General features: G+C 41.6%; 1 long non-coding RNA gene across 2 annotated transcripts; it reads right to left on the reverse strand.

The window, feature by feature from the left end:
- Positions 1-2889: 2889 nt before the first annotated feature.
- On the reverse strand, positions 2890-20543 carry LOC105015757. 2 transcript variants are annotated; one of them, XR_004576870.1, is made up of 3 exons: positions 20204-20543; positions 18615-18686; positions 2890-4315 (listed from the first exon to the last, which is right to left on the reverse strand). It is a non-coding gene; the product is annotated as an uncharacterized LOC105015757 (long non-coding RNA). The 2 variants fall into 2 exon arrangements; XR_004576871.1 differs by lacking the exon at positions 20204-20543 and adding an exon at positions 19539-19636.
- Between the last annotated feature and the right edge of the window lie 447 nt (positions 20544-20990).

Genomic DNA, 20990 nt, shown 5'->3' on the forward strand with positions numbered 1-20990 from the left:
CCAGAAGGAGAGATTTGTGTGCTAAACAACACACTCTATTACACCAGAATGTGTATTGGAGGACTAAAAAGATGTGAACAATTTATGCAGTCATGTTTTCTTTGTTTTTGCAAGGCCTTCATGATATAATGATTACGCTAGTCAACAAGTCAATGTGTGTAGTTCTGATATCTTGATAAAGCCATTTCATTGGATCTTTCAGGGATATGCATATTAGCAGACATCTTGATAAATGTAAAAAGTCTCAAAATTCTATATCTTTCCGAAAGACTACAACCCTGGGGAGACGGTTCTTTCTGCTTTGGCCCGGTCTCCCTCTCCTATCATCGGGTTTTCTAAACATCAACCAACTAAACTTAGTTGAGTACTACTTGCCAGCTAGCTAAATACATTATATAATACCATGGTTCGTATAATGATTTGATGGATGCATTTTAAAAAGTGATTTTACATAGCGATATTGACCAATGCCTGTTCAAACAAGAGCGTTCCAGTAAAAACACGTTCAAATACAAACTGATGAACGAAATGACTAACCGCATTTGAATAGTTGTATCAAGACCAAGAAGGCAAATAAGCCATTTAATAGATTTTTTCCTTGCACCTTTTCATACAAACAGTGGCTGTTGGAATTGACGAACTGCTTACTTTTGATTCAGAATCTACAGTACGTATTGAGACCTGTCGCTAGCAGTCACTATGTAAAAAAACACAGCTACCCTTTTTAGATATGGCTATTGTTAAAACTTTACTACTACATCGTAGCTGAACCGCGCCTGATAGGGATCTGTCTGACTGGATGAAATTAGTGTTTTTACAGTGCAATAGCTTTATCTAGATGAACTATGGGTGTGCCAATCTCGTCATACGCTTGTCCATAATCGTATTTGTGTTGCCACGCGTGACACAATACCGGCCACCAGGGGCAGTAGTGAGTGCTGCTACAATGAACTAGGGATGGGGCTCGCTCTGGTGCTGTGGACTAGATGGTGGATGTGGGTGTGCTCTGGCTCCGAGCATTAAAGGTTCAATCCCAGTGCCTCGGTAAACAGAGCTGGCGGACATAAATAGCGGGAGTAGCAGTGAGAATGTCAACGCACTGCAGCAATCCCTCCTGCCCTCTGCACATGTACGGGGTAGAGCCGGTCTCCAGGTAGAAAGCGCCAAACGCATCACAACAAACGACCTCAGATCGCATGCCGGTGTGACCGGGCTGTGAGGTCACTACCCAGGGTCAGATCCGACCCATTACTATAGCAGCCACCTCAGCCGGGCCCAATTACAGCGGGAGAAGCGCCATCCACAGGTCATTATGGTACTATGGCTGTGGGCCTGCAGTCCATGTTGTGTGTGTGTGTGTAGGCCATTAAACTGGTGTTCCATTATGACCAATCATTCCCCTATAGGGAGTTATCTCATCGCAACATCCGTTCCAGCTCAACAACATTACAGAGAGGTGTGGGTAGTTGGGGGGTACAGCGTGTTTGTGTGTACGTGTGTGCGTTTGTTTGTTTGTGGGGGGTACTAAAGCTGCAAATGGACACCACCTTTGTGGAAGTAACAAGGGTCATTTTAGATGGCCCTAATGGATTGGAATATCTATAACAGTAGGGGGAGTGCCATTTCACATCACGGCTGTGCCCGAGTTCTAATGTCTCCGATCGTTTTCACCACGCCGTGAGATGACGAAACGCATCGAGTTAGAGGAAGACAAGATCGCCACTTCGGAAAATACTTTACTTGTTCTTCGAGGAAAGGTTGAATTCAGTCTTAAGTGTTGGGGAACCATTCAATTGCCAGGTAAGGCGTACAGTCATTGACATAGAGATAAATTCCCACGTCTTTTATGACTATGTATACTTATCAAGGCAGGCCTGCCTCTTTAAGAGCTAATTTACGAGAGTCCTTCAGTTCCAAGTCCAGCTTCTAATAGAAGAGTTAGTAGTGATAAATAACCGTGATGATTCCTCAAATCATTGGCCATTAGGAAGTTAGTGCGCTGTGTTAACAAGGCGCTATCTATAGGAGGTTTATGTCTGTTTATAGGTTCCTCTGAATCTTAAAAAGGCCCTTAAAATGCGGAGTCAATCGATAGCTTTTCCTTACCAGTTACCTTCTTGTGCCTTAAATCATTGTGCACCTCAGTCAAGTTTCACCAAAACCTCACAGGCTTCTCACACAAAGCAATTTGAACGCAGCCGGACTCTTGAATAAAATCACGTCGTCATGGGGATGTGAGTAAGTGTTGCAACATTCACTGTGCCAACATTGACACTATGAATGACTCTGGTTTGGCTGGAATTTTACCTTGAGGTGTTGAGGAATGAGTACCGTATACACAGCTGGTGACTTACTGTTGTCCTGCTCATTCAGAATGTTATTAAACTATATTTTTCCCTGCTCAGTGAGGACCATAACCTTCTAGACATGTTGCGCGGCAGACCATTGTAGGTGCCTGCACTGATTACAGACTCCTTTGGGGGAAGAGGGAAAAGGATCTGTTACCTCCTCAATAGAAAGCAGCTTCAACCAGGTAGACTGTTTTTTTCAGCGTGTTGCATACAAAATATTCACCCAGAGACTGACTGGGAGAAGGTCTTTTTCCCCTAAAGACTGAAGGTGAGCACGGGGAGATAGGCTGAGCTTAGAAGACGGACAGAGCAGGGCAGGGGTGCAGCGGACGACATGTGCTGCTAGCCGTTAGAAACATTCTCCATCCAACCTCTGACCAGCATAACACTTGCGTCATGAAGCAATTCGTGTAGCAGACGACTAAGAACACCACTATATTCACACAAAGCTCCACTTTTTTAGCAGTCAATGTGAAATAGCATATATACTGTATCATGACCTACTCCCAGTGATGGTTTTAGAACTGCAAAGGCTGGACATTTTTGCATTGTATGTTTATTCAATGTTGTTGACGTGTAGAGCATTTCAGATGAACCCCTTAGCCCCATACTCATTCATATTTGGAGTATTAAAGACAACCCGAAAAATCATTATATTGAGAAACGGCGGGTTGCAAATCCCTACTTGTATAGAGAAAGCAGCCAGACTAATGTCAGATCTGAAAACAAACAAAACATTCCATCTACCCAACTTTTACTAATTACCCTTTAAATGTGCAGACCCTATCCACCGATCTGAATATGCTTCTCATCCAGATTTCACATTAGCATAGCTATCAAATCCCGGGTGACGAGACTCAGTCCTGTGTGAAAACCCAGGTTCTGGTTCACTGAGCATCATGCTGCATTGAACTAGTAGGCCTATCAAAGTAACTAGTAGGCCTATTTAAGTTTTCTATACATAACAGACAATACCTAATGTCCAGTTCTGAAACTAACTTCAGTTTTTTGTTAAAAAAACCGAAAAATTACAAAACCCTCATGAAGTTGACATCTGTGCTTCCAGCAGATGTCAACATCGTAACCAGCTGTCATTGTTTCTCATATATAGTCAGAGCCAAACCTCCACTGTGGGTCCAGGACCTGTGGTTGGCTGGAGGGATGGTGGACGTGCAGAGGCTATTCATCATGACCATGTACTTCCCCAGGCAACATCTATCTGGGCGCTGACACGTGAACGCAAGTCGTGGCTCTCTACATCTGCTGGGTGGGTGGCCCTGACGGGTCAGTCTGAGGAGGGTGTGTCTCAGTCCATCTATCAATGTCCAACATACCGGGGCAGAACTGCCAAGTATGGAGCTCTGTAGACTACCATTAAAAAGGACTCAGTTGGAAACTTTGGGACAGTGTTATCTGAAAGTTCAGTAACCTTCTGAAAAAAAAGTAAGCCCACAAAATTCAAAGCCTAAACTATTGACAGTAACCAGAAAAATCCAAGCCATGTCACATTCAAACTCATGAACATCCCCAGAAAAATTTCTCCCAGTATCGTCCTTCCATTAACGCCCTAGGTAACCTACACATACCATGGGTTTGCTTGCCCTGTCAGTTCCTCGAGCTTTCATGTACTTTTCAAAGTCTCAGATATCACCTAGGGCAACCTTGACTGCGCCCAGGGCAATGGCACTGCTCTGCGCCTCCACACACCTCTCTCACACTCAAACACACACACTCAAACACACACACACACATACACAGCCTTTGATTGTCTCAGCGCCTCACTGTCATTAACACTCATTAAGGATGGTTTTATTGAAGGCTGTGGTGTTGAGGGTGTTGAGGCATTCTCTGCATTATTCATAGGAGCCCCCTTCTTGAAATGCAGCAGGCAGCTGGAGCTGGATGGGGCTCGGAACAGCTTTCTATATAGGTCACTTCCTCCCTCTCTCTCTTCCTCTGTCTCTCTCTCTCTCTGGAAGTAGAGAGAAAAGGGGGGACAAAGACAGCAAGGGGAATGCTTATTTAAGCAGGCGCATAAATTCAAACATAGGCATTATCACAACCAGTCACACACAACACCATAAAGAGTAGATTTTCGGAAGCTCAGAACAGGTTTTGATTGAGGAAATAACAATTACACTTGTGACAGAGGCTGTAGAACAGGGGGTGGGGTAATTGATAGATCAACAGGAAATGGAAACACAGTGTTCATTAAATCATATAAGACAGTACTGGTGTGACATCCCAGGGAATTGTACATAACCCTTAACACACACAAATTCAATGTGCTGGGGTTATTGATACGATAATACATTGAATCTAATAACCTATTATAAGGTCTAAGCATGCTCGATGAGAAAGACAATGACAAAAGCGATCCCAAACGCTTAGGATGTCCCTCTGTTTTTCCAACCATACCACTGTCACCTCTATTTGGAGGGTGTAGCTTAAGTTTTCCTTTCCATGGTCACGGACTACAGAGATTGAATTGCATTGAGGCACGTTTCAAAGGTTGGTCATTCTCTGCCATTTAGAGAACAAAAATAGCCACAGCTGATTGAGAAGTTGAAAAACACCGTCGGTCTGTGTGTAAGTCATTTAACCTTATGTACCAATAGCCTCCCGTCTTGAGGTGCCTGTCCCTGTATCACCTGGGTCCTTCAGTCCTCATGTGATGTCTTGTCAATGACCCACATCTCAGGAGTGTGTGTGTGTGTGTGCTCACTACTCGGTCGGGTGGGCGGAGGAGACAGATCTGGGTCAGGGAGATCCCCTGTGTGCCGGAGACAAGCATTCTATCCAATGACATTTCTGACATGGACGAGAGACTAAACATGTTGCACACATACACATGCATGTTCAGGAGATCTACACGTATGTATAGAAACATCAACAGACTAGAAAATGCCCACCCAGACTGGTCGTTGTTCCTGTTGGCCTGTGACTTTAGTACAGGAAATCTGAAATCCACTTTACTTACATGTCAGCGAAGTATACAGTGGACAAAACTCTAGACTTCTCCATTTTGAAAACCCCACCATAACGCCAGTCTCCTGCTTCTTGTTTACAAGCAAAAGTTCTAATAGGAAGTACTTGTGAAGAGCTCAATAGAGAAGTTGGATTTATTGGATGCTAAATAGGATGATTGCGATTCACAACAGTCACCAGCTTCATTAATATGTGCATAATCTACGCTGTCCCAAAACAGACCATATTGTAGGTACATATCTCAACCCAGAGGCTAGGATTATAGGCATTCACATTACACTGATACCCAGAGCTGCTTCCTTCAAGGAGTAGGCCACAAATTCAGACACTTAAAAGATATCAGGCTATGGACAACTATGTCCTCTCGCTCTGTGTAGCGAATATGAGTAAGACCTTTAAAAGGTTGTCATTCTCTTTAAGACCGTTAAAAATGTATTTTTTTCCAACCTGTCCTTGACCCAGTATTTAACATTTTACTAAGATTCCAATTAGCCTCTGTCTAAGCAGTAGCTGCTCTTCCTGGGATCAAAACAGTAATCAAAACACAGCACACAATGTACAATACAAAATAATACAATTATGTAAATAATATTATGTCGACAAATACCATAAAGAAACAAATGGATAATAATGTCTATGTGTCTCTTCTCAGTCCCTTTCACAATGTTTTCTTATGTTTTTTAAAATCTGGGTTTACTGAGATTGGTTTACACAGGCTCTCGAAAGTATTAACCCCACATAAAATCTAATTCGGTTTAGATAGGAGATTTTGCCACTGATCCAAGTTGATCAGATCAACACATAAAAGCTTGATGTCAAAGTGAAAAATAAAATGTACAAATTGTTCAACATTTATTATAAATACAAAATAGAAAACAATTGATTGCATACATATTAACCCCCTTTGCTTTGACAGACCTGAATGAGCTGTGGTGCAACCAGTCTAGACGTTTCCTAATTAGTTGAACAAAGTCCACCTGTGTGCAATTAAGGAGTTTCACATGATTTCAGCTTAAATACACCTGTCTGGGAACACCATCCCTACCGTGAAGCATGGAGGTGGCAGCAGCATGCTATGGGGATGTTTCACTTTGTCAGGGATTGTGAAGATAGAGGTCAAAAGAAATGCAGCAATGTACAGAGAAATCCTGGAAGAAAACCTGGTGAAATCAGCAAGATACATGGGAAGATTCATCTTCCAGCAGGACAATGACCTCAAACAGCTGAAGCCACAACAGAGTGACTCAAAAACAAAAAGGTTGGGAGTGGTCCAGTCAAAGCCCAGAACCTCAAATACATCCAGTACCCCTGTACCTCTGTATATTGCCTCTCTTTTTCATACATTCTCTTTTTCAACCCTGCATTGTTAGAAAAACAGTTCACTGTTAGTTTTACCTGTTGGTTATGAAATGTGACAAATACACTCACCTAAAGGATTATGGGAACACCATACTAATACTGTGTTTGACCCCCTTTTGCCTTCAGAACTACCTTAATTCTACGTGGCATTGATTCAACAAGGTGCTAAAAGCATTCTTTAGAAATGTTGGCCCATATTGATAGGATAGCATCTTGCAGTTGATGGAGATTTGTGGGATGCACATCCAGGGCACGAAGCTCCTGTTCCACCACATCCCAAAGATGCTCTATTGGGTTGAGATCTGGTGACTGTGGGGGCCATTTCAGTACAGTGAAGTCATTGTCATGTTCAAGAAACCAATTTTAAATGATGCGAGCTTTGTGACATGGTGCATTATCCTGCTGGAAGTAGCCATCAGAGGATGGGTACATGGTGGTAATAAAGGGACGGACATGGTCAGAAACAATGCTCAGGTAGGCCGTGGCATTTAAACGATGCCCAATTGGCACTAAGGGGCCTAAAGTGTGCCAAGAAAACATCCCCCACACCAGTACACCACCACCACCAGCCTGCACAGTGGTAACAAGGCATGATGGATCCATGTTCTCATTCTGTTTACGCCAAATTCTGACTCAACCATCTGAATGTCTCAACAGAAATCGAGACTCATCAGACCAGGTAACATTCTTCCAGTCTCTAAGTGGCCAATTTTGGTGGGCTTGTGCAAATTGTAGCCTCTTTTTCCTATTTGTAGTGGAGATGAGTGGTACCCGGTGGGGTCTTCTGCTGTTGTAGCCCACCCGCCTCAAGGTTGTGCGTGTTGTGACTTCACAAATGCTTTGCTGCATACCTCGGTTGTAACGAGTGGTTATTTCAGTCAAAGTTGCTCTTCTATCAGCTTGAATCAGTCGGCCCATTCTCCTCTGACCTCTAGCATCAACAAGGCATTTTCGCCCACAGGACTGCCGCATACTGGATGTTTTTCCCATTTCACACCATTCTTTGTAAACCCTAGAAATGGTTGTGCGTGAAAATCCCAGTAACTGAGCAGATTGTGAAATACTCAGACCGGCTCGTCTGGCACCAACAATCATGCCACACTCAAAATCGCTTAAATCACCTTTCTTTCCCATTCTGACATTCAGTTTGGAGTTCAGGAAATTGTCTTGACCAGGACCACACCCCTAAATGCATTGAAGCAACTGCCATGTGATTGGTTGATTAGATAATTGCATTCATGATAAATTAATGCAATTAATGTTCCTATTAATCCTTTAGGTGAGTGTATATTTGATTAAATTTCATAAGTACAGTACATTTCATAACATTCTGTCGGACAATCAAAATCTATTTCACCCTCTACATTACAGTAAGGTACAATATAGGATAATAAACTTTCATTACAGTCAACTATTGTATTTCTTACAGAATGAAAAATTGCACCCAGAGTTGAAAATGACATTTTAGAAATAAGACTATAAGACTAAAGTTTTGAATTCTATTTACTAATTAATATCTAATTGATTGCAATGCTCAAATATCTTGAAGGTGTTTTGGGAAGAAACTCAATTGGTTTTAATGGATTTCATGCCAGTGCCAGTGTGTGACAGTGTGTCAGTTTGATTGACATACACTGGTTGTGATTGGCTGGAAACTTTGCCTTTGTGATTTCCTTAAGCTGTGCACCATTGATCTTACACATTCAACATGCCTACATTGCTGACAGATTCGCCAAACACTCTAATCATACAAAACAGTCCTATTAGGCAACCCCATTCAGATCCCATCAAATCTGTTTTAGAGCTGATCTGATTGGTATGGAAGCGCTGAAGCATAATACAAAACATTAAAAAGATAAGTGCAGTATCATTAAATATCTCCCAGTCCCAGAACCACAGGTAGTGGTAACTAGTTATAACAACAAAGCAATGGAGATATAAATAATAACATACATACACAGGTATATGCACTTACAGGTGCTGGTCATAAAATTTGAATATCATCAAAAAGTTGATTTATTTCAGTAATTCCATTCAAAAAGTAAAACTTGTATATTATATTTATTCATTACACACAGACTGATATATTTCAAATGTTTATTTCATTTAATTGTGATGATTATAACTGACAACTAATGAAAATCCCAAATTCAGTATTATAATAATATAATAAAATTATATTATTACTTAAGACCAATACAAAAAAAAAGATTTTTAAAAATGTTGGCCAACTGAAAAGTATGAACAAGAAAAGTATGAGCATGTACAGCACTCAATACTTAGTTGGGGCTCCTTTTGCCTGAATTACTGCAGCAATGCAGTGTGGCATGGAGTGGATCAGTCTGTGGCACTGCTCAGGTGTTATGAGAGCCCAGGTTGCTCTGATAGTGGCCTTCAGATCTTCCTCTTCACAATACCCCATAGATTTTCTGTAGAGTTAAGGTCTGGCGAGTTTGCTGGCCAATTAAGAACAGGGATACCATAGACCTTAAACCTTAAACCAGGTACAGGTAGCTTTGGCACTGTGTGCAGGTGCCAAGTCCTGTTGGAAAATGAAATCTGCATTTCCATAAAGTTGGTCAGCAGCAGGAAGCATGAAGTGCTCTAAAACTTCCTGGTAGACGGCTGCGTTGACCTTGGACCTCAGAAAACACAGTGGACCAACACCAGCAGATGACATGGCACCCCAAACCATCACTGACTGTGGAATCTTTACACTGGACTTCAAGCAACATGGATTCTGTGCCTCTCCTCTCTTCCTCCAGACTCTGGGACCTTGTTTCCCAAAGGAAATGCAAAATGTACTGTCATCAGAGAACATAACTTAGCAGCAGTCCAGTCCTTTTTGTCTTTAGCCCAGGCGAGACGCTTCTGTCGCTGTGGCTTGTTCAAGAGTGGCTTGACACAAGGAACGCGACAGCTGAAACCCATGTCTTGCATACGTCTGTGCGTGGTGGTTCTTGAAGCACTGACTCCAGCTGCAGTCCACTCTTTGTGAATCTCCCCCACATTTTTGAATGGATTTTGTTTCACAATCCTCTCCAGGGTGCGGTTATCCCTATTGCTTGTACACTTTTTTCTACCACATCTTTTCCTTCCCTTCGCCTCTCTATTAATGTGCTTGGACACAGAGCTCTGTGAACAGCCAGCCTCTTTAGCTATGACCTTTTGTGTCTTGCCCACCTTGTGCAAGGTGTCAATGGTCGTCTTTTGGACAGCTGTCAAGTCAGCAGTCTTCCCCATGATTGTGTTGCCTACAGAACTAGACTGAGAGACCATTTAAAGGCCTTTGCAGGTGTTTTGGGTTAATTAGCTGAGTGTGGCACCAGGTGTCTTCAATATTGAACCTTTTCACAATATAAAAATGTTCTGAGATACTGAATTTGGGGTTTTCATTAGTTGTCAGTTATAAGCATCAAAATTAAAAGAAATAAACACTTGAAATATATCAGTCTGTAGGGAATGAATGTATACGTTATACAAGTTTCACTTTTTGAATGGAATTACTGATTATTATTTTTTTTTGATGATATTCAAATTTTATGACCAGCACCTGTACATACATACATACAGACATATGTATATACACATATACACACACACATGCGCACACACACATATACACCACTATTTGCAGATATGCAGAGCGTACAGCATCTGTTGTGACTATTATACCGTGTATGTATTTGCCTGACTGATTTTATCTTCTTTTTGTTCTTTCGCCTTCTGCATATTCCAACTACCATCTCAAACATTTTGTGTAAGCTATTCATTCCCCAAATCTCTCTTAAGGCAACTTTGTATTCAGATTCATAAAATATGAGTATCTTGGGAATACGGTTTGATAGGCCAGATGTAATGAGCTTAAACAAGGGCCTCAATATAAGGTGACTGCTGTGATACTTGCAGTTAGTGGGAGGTTGGGGGAATAAATAGCCTGTACTAGATGTTTGAGATATGGCGGTTGGAATATGCAGAAAGTGATAACTTATTGAAAGCATCCTACAGATAATACTATGTTTGGTCTATAAAAAGCAGATAGCTTGCCAGAAAACCACAAGCCAGCAAAATAATATTGCAATAACTAGGTGGTTATAACAGGAGACAACCTTGTTATAACATGAACTTGGTGGCTTACGCTTCAGGGCTTCCCCGAATTGATTGAAAGACCAGTTTGTGAGAAGAAACAGCATCTGAATTGGTCTTCCTGTGTAAACACATCCTTATAAAGTTGCCCTTGTAGGACGTATCAGCACTGAACAAAAGAGATAATTCACGGTGAAAGACTCCTTGACGTTATCAGCACAAATACAGCTTGGTAATCTAGCCATCCTTCAAAACAGAAATGAGTCAGAAATAATGTGTACCTCAACATCTGCACATCCAACGTCGCACACCTCCAAAATTGTACAGTATCGTTTCCGTGGACGCAAGGTGACCAAGACCTGCCCACCGCTTCTCTCCAGTGTGGGCGACCTAATGGCTTCAACCTACCTCATCAAGCATGGCCACTCCATCTCCATGGAGACACACAGGGCATGTGTGCGTACGCCTGCCGCTCGACATGAGAGATGAAAGCAATTACAGGCTTTGAGAGGCAATTATGCCGTGTGGTGGCAAAGAACCAAAAATAACAGCACATCCACCGGTTCTTGTTCTGTAATGTAGGAACAATGAACTTGTGAACGGAGCGCACCATGTGGCCTGCTGTGATATCCATGGCCAGTGGGTTCTGTTGGCCCATAAGAAAGAGGGTCAACCTGTTCGACAAAGACCTAATGACACCCAACACGAGGACTATTTCAATGGATTTGACACTGAGCGACAATACAGAAGCATGGAGATGAGAACGTTGATCCTTTTGTCTGGCATTTGTATAGACATGAAGTACAGAACATCGTATAAAAATGAATCTGCAAGCACTCGCGTGTACTCCTGAGGTCTCCATGTCCACGAGAGAAGGTGGGGGTGGTGGGGTGGGAGGGGTACTAATTTAAATCAGAGATTCAGGAATGGTACAAAGGAAGGAAAAGGATAAAGAATAATTTCCTAAATATAGACTGTGCCTGTGATTTCGGTGAAGGCTTGATAGTCCCATTCGCCCCAGCTAAAGCACTTGATCTGCTGAGAAAGGATGCTCAATAAGCAGCTTATGACACAGACGCTAGCTAGCTTCCCTGGTCTATAGGCTGTTTGTCAGTGTAAGTATGAGAGTTAAACATCAAAGGGCTCGGACCGCGTTTTTATGTTGAAAAACCACTTTCACTGCCATCGAGCTAACAGCCTAGGAAATTCCTTTACTGTATATGCAATGTCAGGGGATACAGACCTTGATATACAGTGTATGTACACGTGTTTTTCAGTATTTCTCATGAGTTATTGATCAAATACACACAACATGAATACCCACATTAACATTCAATATAAACGTGAGTGTTTCGATCAATGCTACCTTTAGGCAGTCCAGCCTCCAGCGCTTAGTAGCAGCTCCCTGAAGATCTTCACCCCTGGGGTTCCCACAATTGGTCAGGCATCATTCCTTTCAGAAGATTCCCAGTTCTCAACAAGCATACTACATTCAGGCAACCTCTCACTGATGTCTTAATGTTTCACACTCTCTCAGTGGTTTCTTCCCCGACCTATTCTTTACTAGGTTTGTGAAATTCTAGGTTCTTAAATCAGCAGAGGAAAAGCAGAAAAAACTAAATTCCCCACCACGGATTTCTGGAAAACATTGGAATGCATTGAACATTCCAAATAATTTCCCAACCCTATTTCCCAAATGCTTAGACAACCTCTAATGGGTCGTTCCAATGTTCCTTTGATGTTTACTGGTGACACCGTCAAGTCTTCCTCTCCATTCTTCCTGTTGAGCCTGCCTGGTATTTGTGCATCATTTTCATTTCAAGGGATTGTGGTAATTTTCTGAATGCAAATGAGGGTGCCTCTTGGAGGTAATAATCACCTGGGTTCCCCAAGGTTGCTTCTCCTGCTCTGAAAACATGAATAAGTAATTAAATGAAATCTAATTTCATTTATTTCATTTTCAGAGCAGCTGAATCTAATTCCGCCTGTGCCCTCGAAGGACAGCACTCGTATGACCCTCAGGTTTATTTAAAAGATCACACAAACAGAAATGAATGTGTGAAGGAATGCTGAATATTTTGCATTTGTACGGAAATAAAGAGAAAGGATTTGAGGCAATAATGCTGAAAGCTGAAAACATTGTGAGTCACAACTCCATGGAGGAGGGTTCAGAACAGCAGCTGTCTGTATAATATTTAGCTGCATATAAAACTGTATACAAAACACCATTAAGTCTTATGCTCACTTGACACATAAAATATTACACAAATATTCAAATTTTCATCTTCGTCTGGATGTCTCTGATATTCCCAACAACCACGATAGCATTTAGGACCAGTTGAAATTGAACTTAAATGGCTTAAATTAACATTAAAATACATCTGATTTACATGTAAGCTAAGAGAGCAAGAAATGCATGTTTGTCTAGGTGACTCTTTAAGATATCATCTTTTTTCAAGAGATACCTGTCCATTTTGACAGACAACAAAACTCAGCTTTAAAAAACAATCAATCTAGTGTTCACATGTCTACTTGCTGATGTCAAAGTCAGTTAAGAAAAGTCTTCTGTAAACCGATCGCAAATCTCCTATTCACTCTCCCGATGGGCTATGTCGGTACATTTTGAGTTCAACGACAACACCATTTTGGATTAGAAATTACAGGTTGTGACCTGAAAATGCCTCTCACCACCTCTGGCAAGTTCAGGACACCAGGGGTCACGTGAACATGTGACACAAACAATACTTGGCAGTCGTGTCGGGTTGGAACAGTTGAACTCTCGGAGCCCGACAGACGTGAGAACGAGTCACGCTACGGCATGACTCACCTCACACACCCCCCCCCCCCCGGGATATTTAAAGCTCAACCAACAGCCCAAAACATCTCACCACTCCTGATTCACACTGGGATCACATGTTGTTTTTGCAGAGAAGCGAGGCTGGTACTGGGAGGCAGCGGTACCCAGCCCAGCAGCTGAGTATTTTAGTCATCTGCAGAGTCAGCAGTCCCCTCTCCAGAGGTGGAAATTGTATATTGAATATCAATGGATCACGCTTCGTTTAATCTGCTCTATTACTGAGAATTTATTAACAGGAAGGCCATTGAGGAATACTAATCAGACGAAGGCTTCGATCAGGGCTCAGGAGACACATATTCAGATGTTAGTTACGGGGGGAAAGAATATCTTTGATGGAGGTCGTTGATTATTATAACATGACTGTTTTCCATCTAACAATGCCTATGCACTCGTACATTCATTTTTCTCCCATCTGTATATCAGTCTTTCTGAGCCCCGGTAAGAAATCTACAGACATATGAACACAATGAGATGCATCCTCGTAGAGGTGGTCAAGAGGTCAGCGGAGTGTAATCTACCAGGGGATAGGAAAAAGACGCCGTCATTGGTGTCATATTTGTCAAATGCATGAGGACCCATTTAAAGTTATAGGTGCACAATCTGCGATCTTTACATTACTTTGTTAGGACTTCGCGCATCTACTGAAATGTTGGCTGTATGCAGCTAGTCACCAGGGTTTGTGTTCACAGAACGGATTGTCCTTCAGACGTGGTTTTTTTTATGTGTGAAAGCGTGATAAGAGGTGCACCTACGTGTGTCTTAAGGCGGTCTGTTCCAGACATGGGCAGCTCTCACAGAAAAACACATCTGACTGAAAGTGTTCTTTCCTTAACTTGTGCTATAGTCACCTCGCATGGCAGGCCAAGTGGATCCGCTGCCCAGGGTTTTCTGCTTGATTAAAAACACCAGGTCGGGGACCATGTGGGATCTTGAATACTAGACTGCTCAGGGACTTGTGCCTTCTTAGGATGTCACAGTGATGGGGGCTGTAGGCAGGGATGTAGATTTGACGGGGACGGGTCATGACCCCCCCCCCCCCATTATTACAGACAGGTCAATATGACCCCCCCGGAAAAGAGTGAAAATCCATTGACCCTGACCCCTCCAATACACAATACAAATCCACACCCTTGGCTGTAGGACTTTCTATTGAGCACCCGGAGAGACTGTTCATAGACTGGATAGATTTTAATGTAGTACCACAAGTCTAGCTTGTCAAGCAGAATGTTAAGTGGAGGAGCTGCTACTTTTGATACTTATGGTGATTTCACAACCTAAAAGTTCAAAACAAGTTGTTGGTTTCAAGGTTAGAAGTAACTCCTAAATGTGAACTACGGCTCAAGAAAGCTGGTAGAATTGCTAGTGCATAGAAACGGGTGTCGGATGCCAGTTGTTTTTTGCTGTGATGCAATTGATGGTTACACTCTGGATGGCCAAAATTAGCAACTGCAGATGTACTACAGATATTCATGCATCCTACAAACTATCAGAAATAAATGTTATGTTTGCTAAGGTTCCAATAAGTGTTAAGGGTAAGGTTAAGGATGAGGTTCAAGGTTAGTTTGGTTTCTAACACAACATTGAGCAACATTCACATACAACCCACTTCCATTGTTTTGGTTGAGTTTCATTGACCTCTTCACACTATTTGTAAGTGGACTGGCGGCTATTGCAAGTCATTCTACTTATTATTTCAAGTAGCTGTATGAAGTTATTTATGAGATTATTTTCGTTTTTAATTGTACACAGGGTCTAACTGGAATATAACTTAGCTTTTAACCCTGAAATTGGAAAGGTGTAGAGTGCTGCAACATTGGGCTTCTATGGAGCAACTAAGGTAAACGGTTTTGCTCAAGGGCAGAAAGACAGATTTTTCACCTTGCCGGCTTTGAGATTTAGCCTAGCAACCTTTTGATTACTGGGCAGACGCGCTAAACACTAGCCTACCTGATGCCCCACGAAACCATCCAGAATGATCACCATCCACAGAGACCACGCACAAAACGCTAATTTATTTAGCTATTGAATGGGGACACCAAAATGTACTGCCTCTTAAAAAGTCCTACTTTTACTAATCCTAAACCTTACCCAAACCTTAACCTCAACAAGCAAGCATTTACGTCAAATGCCCAAACTAGCCCCAATGCCTAAACCAATCCCTAACTGGTTATTAAACCCTTACCCCAGTTGGTACATTGGCCCTAAACACCTGAAGCAAAAAAAAAAAAAATGAGGGTCAACTTTTTCTGATTTACCCAGTTTGGGGACCCATAACATGGTTAAGTCAGAAACACAAACCCTTACATAGCAGGTCCTTAAGAAACACAAAGAACCTGCAGAGTCCCACATGCCTACAAGCTTGTCTCACCAGCAGTTTATTGTAGAGGACACAGGAGAGGAGTGTGTGCGCGATGCTGTGGCACTGTTTTCGGCGGCACGTGCGCGCAATGTGTGTTTCTAATTGGGTGACAACTGACAAGCATCACAATCTCAAGTTAATGACAGGCTAGATAGAAGAACGGGTTTGAGGAAGATGTTTTCAGCGTCTAAAACCACTTTAAACCCTGCACCCCCCAAATCCCCTTTTCAATAATTGACTGAGCTATAATGAGGGATGTGGATGTGAGCTGCCTTCCAGAGGAGATGAAGGGCGTTAGTCTGCATTCCAACCCAGTCCAGGGCTCCATCCTGGGCATTGTTAATGAAGACCCACAGCCTCCCCTGGTTCCCCTGGCACCATGGGGCTCTGTTTGGAGACTGAGCCCTGAGCAGAGTCAAGCTGCAATTAACAGGGCTGTCAGCAGTGTCTGGCTTTAACGAAGGCTACCACTGTCACTATCGACCAGTGTCAACACACTCTGTACAAGAAGACAGCACTGGGGGAAAGGGAGGACACGGGCTGGGAGGGGAAAAGGAGGTGGGATAGGAGGATGAGGAGAAAGGGTATTGGCGAGGTGATTAAAGAGAGGGTTTGGGGAGGGAGGTTTGGTTTTTTTTATATACGGTCTATAACCCGCCACCTAGGAACCACAGTGCCATGGGCTCATTTAAGTAACAGCCCATGATGACCAGGCCTTTGAGGCATGGAGCCCCACACTTTCTTAGCCTTTTTTGTTTCATTTTAGCAAAACCACAAATCATTTCTTTAATCTTGTGACATCTTTTGACCATCCCCTCAGGAGCAAGCAACAGAGTTGCCCATTATTGATTTGACTGTACACATGGAACTCTTTTCTTTATATATAAATGTTATTTCACACCGCTTTACCACACGCGAATGGAGAAAATATAGACTGATAAATGCAAAGATTGTTGCGCAATATAAGAGCGGTTTGTGTTGCTCTCAGTATATTAACAGCAACACAGACCCCATATATTATTATGGCATCCTAATTTAATATTTTGAATGAGTGAGGTTAACCTATTGGCTACTCTGATCTTTTTGTCATCTGCTGGTGACAAATTAATCATGGATCAGCAGGTATTTCCAATGATCGCTGAATGTCAGCCGCTTCGACTGAAGGTTTCTGTTTAAATCTATGGTTATCCATTTCGCATGAAAAATAACATATAGGTAGCAGACAAATGTGGTATAGCTTACTTAACTAAGTATAACGCCTGGCTTCTAATTACGTATAGCAGATCAAACTCGAACGGAGACCCCTGAAGATGAACTCCGAAAGCGGGAAAAGTTGACAGCTCGCTGTATCCTTGACTGTTCAGGATGTGAAATAAAGTACATTGTTAATGTCAGCCTCCTGGTTTTAATTAGTTATTGTATTTCTTTTGTCAACTTCACAACCCTTCACTGGTGGTTTAACAAATTAGAAGCAGTCATTAGGCTATTCTAAAATAGCAGAATCAGGGAATTTAATACAATGGCAAGCTGGCTGCTAATATTATGGGTTAAGCCTTTAGAATGATATTTTATCGCGATTTATACACACAAAAAAGTAGCTAAGAAATTCCTCTCCTAAAGCCGAAGCTCTTCATTCAGTCGGTCAAAGTCCCAAACCTGTTTTCGCGATCTCAACTTGGTCTCATTGAATGAGCCTATCAATGTTATCTTAACTCTTTAGTGTTGTAATAACCTCCAAGCTTTAAATTTTTTAGGGAGATTATATTATTATAGGCTGTCAAACGTAATATGCTAGCACAATACAGTTTCTGAAATATGTATTATTAATGTTAGTGTATAATAAAAAAATTATGTATTCTGATATTTTTTTATACGAAAAATTCTGATATATGTGCAACTGTTTGACATTCACCGTTCGCTACTACTTACGCCCAGCTTCCATGCATACAATTTTGAGGCGTATGTGTGATAAATCCAATGCATACACAAGACCAAACGTCCAACAACTGCTTCTGCACTGCAATGCTGCAAGCCACTTCTGGTGTATCACAGCGCATTGACGCATCAGGTCTGATTGAGGCTTAATAGTTGTCTTTGAGTTCAGAGGTAATCTGATCTGAGGGCCGCGTGGGGAGTCAGAGCAAATTGGTTACACTAAACGAGAAGTGATATTTGAACTTGTAGGGCAAACCTTTTATTCTGAATCAAGGCCGTAGCCACGGAGTCAACATTGGGGGGACCAAATCAACCAGGGTTCCCCCCCAAGTAAAACATTAACAAAAAAAAAATCTGTATTTATAAAACTCTCAACCATCAATATTCACACAATCACTGTGTTGGTGTTGTTCCTACAACATAATTAATGTTGCTCCAGGACCATCATTGCAACTGACCTGTAGTTAGTTGGTTACCCCAGTCCAAAGACAGAATATTATGCTGCTTCCCGCTCTTTGACCTAACCCTAACCTCTGAGACACCTGTGCCTAAACCTAACCTCTGTGGGGCCTGTGCCTAAGCCTAACCTCATAACCAACATTAAGTATGATGTCATCGGAACAACACCAACATGGCGATATCATATCGGCCATCAATATTTGCTCCTTTTCTCACTCACCTCCATGTCACCTGCTCTCCCTGGCCCTGTTGTCATCCTCACGCTCTCTCTCACTTCCTCTCTTTCTTTACTCTGAACGCACCAGAGTGAACATGAAATAAATACAATCAGTAAACAAGTTCTGTTTCTTGCCATGTTCAGGAATGGATTTGCTAACCATTTCTGATCTGAATGGCAATGATTATTATATCAATAAACATTGACTCACCTCTTGTGCTACTGTATACTTCTATCATCTGACTATTACTCATTTTCTCACTGTTCTCAGCTTATTTTTCTTTTCTGAGGCTGCCCAAAAAACTGATGAATGTCACTGCCACCCTTACTCCTGCTCATGATGACACTCACTGTGAATGAAAATTGACTAATAAAACTGCTTGCGCTTTAATCAAACAAACACTAATAATGCTATTTATCATACAGTAAGCAAATACAACTATACAGTATACTATACGAATATGCAATCAATGAAAACGACTACTGTCAGCATAAATTACACATGAAGCACAACATAAATGATTGACACTTTACTCAGACTTCACGAGGGCATTCTGACAAATCTAACAAAATCCTTCACGTAAGACATTGACGTTAGTTGAATACGTACATGAGCACCATTGTTGGTCGTTGGGTGAATGTGTGGCTAATTAGCTTTCCAGGTAACTTAGTTATCCAGGTAACTTAGCTATGATAGGTAACATTAGTGACGGTTGATTGATTAGGACTCGCACCCTTTTTACCAAAAACGTTTGTTTACGTTCCAATCAATTACTGATAGTTTTAACATCGACTTGTCGTTTTGCGCTGGAACCGTAATTGTGGAAAACCTATCACAATCCACAGGAAGATAGCCTGCATAACACTCATATTACATTTTAGTTTTCCACTTTTTAATACATTTGAAAGCAATGAGAGAGACCGTACCGTAGTGACGTGCAGTTCGCAAACGATTCATTTGTTTCTTTCGAACGATTTGTTTGAATCTTTTTATTGACTCGGCACACAAGAGTCCTGTTTTCTAGTGACTCGTTCAATTGTATCGTTCATTCGAACGTTTGACAGCGAATTACTACAACATTATCACTCGTTTCATACCCGGTCCTCCAGCTCAGTTCGCCGATCAACTTCTATGTGCATTCGCAAAAAAAACTATATTAATTAACGCAGACTATATTAATTAATATAGTTAGTTGAAAAAAAGAGATGGAAAAATTCACGGAGCCGCTGCCTTTGCCTAAGTAAAAAAGACTTGTGAACGCCTGTCAGTTTGATCGTTCAACTGAAAGGTTGTTTTGTTCATTTGAACGACAGGCGGAGTTCTACCCAACCATGGAATACACTTAGTTTTACGTTCGCAAAGAAAAATAGATTAAGACAGTAGCATTATAAAGACGTTTGTAACAAATAACTGGACACATGGTAGTTCTAAAATAATGAATGTAGTAGTTGATAGGCATTACTGACTCAAATGAACGAAATGACTCGAAAGAATCAAAAATGTTACTGAACGACTCGACAAGATTCGAATCAGTCGAAAGAGTCGCACTTCCCATCACTACAGTATAGTGTTCGACATTGATTGTACCTACCAACAGCACTTACAGCCAGTTTTGCCAGGTTAATTAAAAAAATCCATAAGAACGACTGCTCAAAACCGGCTAAAAATGCCTGAAAACTAGCCCAACATTTGTTGCTCCACAGCATTGTGTGCCCCCGGGAAAAAAAACGAAGATACGGTATTGATAGTTTTCACGTGACGTCATATGGGAACGCCCACTTGGCGGCCAAAACAAACTCACCTTCCATTGCCCTCCATCGACAACTCCATAATTTTTACTAGTTATACTGCAAAATGACAGATAGTTGCAGATCCATTGGATGCGCAAACCGCATATATATTGTATTTGCGATCAGATTTGCATGTAATCATTGTAATGAATGACATTGTCTGTTTTTGTCTGCACCGATGCAATCAACTCCAATGGCCTAGCTAACGTTAGAGGCTTGCTAAACCTCTCTTGTTAAACATATAGCGTTAGCTAAGTTAATAACAAAGTTAATACAGGAGAAAATAGCACCAATTCAACCTCCACAGCAACCCAGGCTGTCGATGGTGGGTCATTTCAACAGAAGGAATGATTTACCTGACGTTGGGAAAACGTTTAACATTATTACAGTACTGTTGCGGTAAATTTCTTTCTGTACTGACTGCACTACGCTACACAGACCATCAATAGAACCAACTGTAATTTTTGGTAAATTAGCACTAAACTTCACTTTGACAATGAAGATTTTTTTCTCTTTCACCTCCCAAACAATTCCATTATTGACCCACCATGATCAAATGTAGAGTGCACTTACGTACGCTTTCATTTT

Source organism: Esox lucius, chromosome 15 (genome assembly GCF_011004845.1).
Source record: "Esox lucius isolate fEsoLuc1 chromosome 15, fEsoLuc1.pri, whole genome shotgun sequence".
NCBI classification, from domain to species: Eukaryota; Metazoa; Chordata; class Actinopteri; order Esociformes; family Esocidae; genus Esox; species Esox lucius.